This window comes from Aquila chrysaetos, chromosome 4 (genome assembly GCF_900496995.4).
Source record: "Aquila chrysaetos chrysaetos chromosome 4, bAquChr1.4, whole genome shotgun sequence".
Taxonomy (NCBI): Eukaryota; Metazoa; Chordata; class Aves; order Accipitriformes; family Accipitridae; genus Aquila; species Aquila chrysaetos.
Window position 1 is genome coordinate 22,948,821 of NC_044007.1, and position 3,173 is coordinate 22,951,993.

The window sequence follows — 3,173 nt, forward strand, 5'->3', positions numbered from 1 at the left end:
GGCTGCTCTGGTGTGATCCGATGAAGAGTATGGCAGTGCTTGGCAGACGAGTCAGATTCCTCGTACGCATGCATATGCTTTGCGCTTTCTTTGACCAGCATTAGTATTGTAAGTGTGCACGGTAGCCCCGTCATGACACATTTTTCCCTTTGCAAAGGCAGTGCCTCAGGCTGTTCCTACGAGACAGTAAATCTGTGCTAGTTTTAAAGCATCTTTTTGAACACTGCCAAAGCTTGCATGGCCTTCTCAGCATGAAGTTCCTATCACTCAAGAGCTGTCAGGGGGACTGCCTCTGCAGCTGGAAGTAATTTAAACAAGCAAACAGGAGATGTGTGCCCGGGCCTCGTAGAAACTTTATTTCTATTTTTAAATGACAGCTATTTCTCTCTTTCTGACAGGGCAAGTTCAGAAGTGAGGCCCCCCCTGTGAACGCATCCTCAGGGGTCTCCAGCGGGGCCTGGGAAGTGCTCTCAGGCTGCTGGTGGGCTCCTGTGGGGCTTTGGGCACTCCAGGCCAAGCTCAGCTGGAGTGCAAGGAAGAGCATCCCTCACTGAGATCAAAGGAGCAGTATCTGCTTACAGCCTGGCTCAACGTGGCCCACCAGCCAGGAGCCCGCAGGGTGGCCTGGCTTGCCCAGAGCTGTCTCCTCTGAGTGCAGAGAGCTCTCTGAAAAGTGACTGCCTCTGCTGTAGTTTTGAAAACGGGATTTTTATCCTCATAAGTCTTTATTCCGCATTGTACATGAGGGAGGAAAACGACTGCATTAGTGACAATGGGCATAAAGTAAATTGCTAAAAGGAGGAGACCTCAGCAGAGGGCTCCTTCTCCCCTTCCATCCCTGCCTCCCCCAGCCTGCAGCACGGAAGAATATTGAAAAGCATTTGTGCCTCCTGGGAGAAGCTCACGGATGCACCGGCCACTCCCAAATCCCACACATTTCTGTGGGTGTTCAGAGCCCTGCACGTCCTGTAAATGCAGGCTGGCCATGGAGAGGTCTCCATGCTTCTGTGTGCAGCGGGCTGAGAGGCAGGTGGGAGAAGGCCTGCTCCCCATCTGGCAGCGAAGGGCTCCGAGGTTTTTCCATCCTGCAAGGGGAGGAACGTGGGTGACAGCTGTATTTTTCTTTTGTTCAGAGCCTGTTATTCCTGCATGTTAATTTGTTTTCTTCACAACGAAGGGAAGACAAAGCTCTGATGAAATGCCAGAGTACCCCTGCAAACAAAACAGTTTTGTCAAATAACCCCGACCCCTGCTTGTGCTGGTGGAGATGGCTCTCATTTAGCAACATAAAGTTGAACATTGTCTTTGCAATAGAGACACAGCAGTGAAAGATGGGAGGCAAAGCTTGCGGAGGGGGGCAACATCACATACTTCTGGATGTGTGAGATGCCCATGGTATGGTGTGGATGCCCAGGATGGTGTGAGAGCTCATGTCCTGTTAGTGGCCAGAAACCTTATTTGGGGTCTTGGTAGACACCATCAATCTCCAAGCAGTGTGGAAAAACTCCAGCAGGATGTTATATTGGTGACACATGCACAAAGGAGACCAATAGGGAGGATCTTGCCACCCTTAGCTGTGGAGCCGTGCCACAGATTTGCCACATTTTGATGTGGCTGTTGACTTGGTGGACAGCTTTGCTCATTATGCCTGTGGCACATGAAGGTATCTTGCAGGCTGGGATGCAACACGGTATTTGCCAAGTGCATGCAATGTGCAAGACCTGGTGGTACATATGTCTTGTTTGTCTGGAACACAGGATGTGAAAAAGCCTGCAAAAAAGGCTCACAGGTTATTTGGAGAGCTTAATAATACTTTCCTTTACTCTCAGAAATCCTACATTTCTTCCTCCTGGGTCATTTTCATTATCCATATGTCATTAGCTGTGGGAAGAGGGGGTGGGAACCGTCTGAGGTGCCAGGATTAAGCAGGAGGGGAAGTGCAAGGTGACCTGAGTGGTACTTACAGAGAGCGTTGGCCATGGCCATGTGGGTGGAGATGGTCTATGCTGACTGGGAGCCTTCTCCAGCCCATCGCATGGCAATGGGACCTAGGAGAGTAGAAATCTTTCCTTTAGAGACTAGACTTTTTCCTTCCCAACTCCCTCGCTGACAAAACAGATGGAAAAATGTTCAGATCCTGATCCTGACATGATGTCCCAGTCATGATGAGGGACCTCTGCTGTGCCTTCCGCTTACACAGAGGGGCTCGAGCCACCCACTTTTGCATGCATTTTAAACATCCTTGTTTCTTTGAGATTATTGCCTTGCTATCTTTTCTGACTTGCCAGTTTTGAATAAGAAGTTGTGAAGAAATCATTCAAAGGAGGGTTGCCAGAAATGCCCGACACATTTGTATACAGAGTCACTTCAGACCAGACCCTTCTGAATAACTGGTAAATAGAGTGGGTTTCGTCCTGAACAGCCCTGTATTCATGCTGATATTTCAGCCCAGGCTTTGTATAAATATACATCCAGTGGAGGGTTCTCTAACGAATTATGTTTATTTCCAAATAAGGAATCTGTCTCAAGAACTAATTTCTACTGTGACTAGCTGAAAGCCTATTAAATAGTGCAATAATGGCCTTTAAATTACAGTATGTGTTGAGGCAGACCTGCTAATAAGGTGGATTTTCTGTGGATTGAAATGTCCCTTTTTAGCAGGTTTGTGCTGTGCCTGTGTCCTTGCCTGTCTCGAGCAGCAGGCTCCAGGGGGTGTTCTGAAAGCTTCATTAAAAAATGCTTTATGAAAACCCTCTGATCTTGGCAGCAGGCAGGAAAGACTGTGTCTGTATAACCTTGACGTTTGTATGGAGCAGGGGGTGAGCACCTCTCCCTAATGTCCACTCCTTTTAATACTTTAAATAGCTCTCCTTGACACATGGCAATGAAAATGGCTTACTGACAAGTTTCTCTTAGCCCTGTGGCTATAAAGTCTGTTCTCTAAAGAAAAATAGATGTGGAGACCATTTGGCTTAAATCCCCTTAAGCAAGTGAATAAAATTAATCAGCTGTCTTTTAACTCTGATTCATTTTTCCTTTAATTCAATTTACAAAAATGTGCGGGCAGAGTCTGAGCCTCTGGGTATATTAACATTAATAAAACACAATTAAGCAAATGTTATTATGTTGCCAGCAACAAAAGGAATGCCCCTGAGTATACAGCTTCCCCTTGC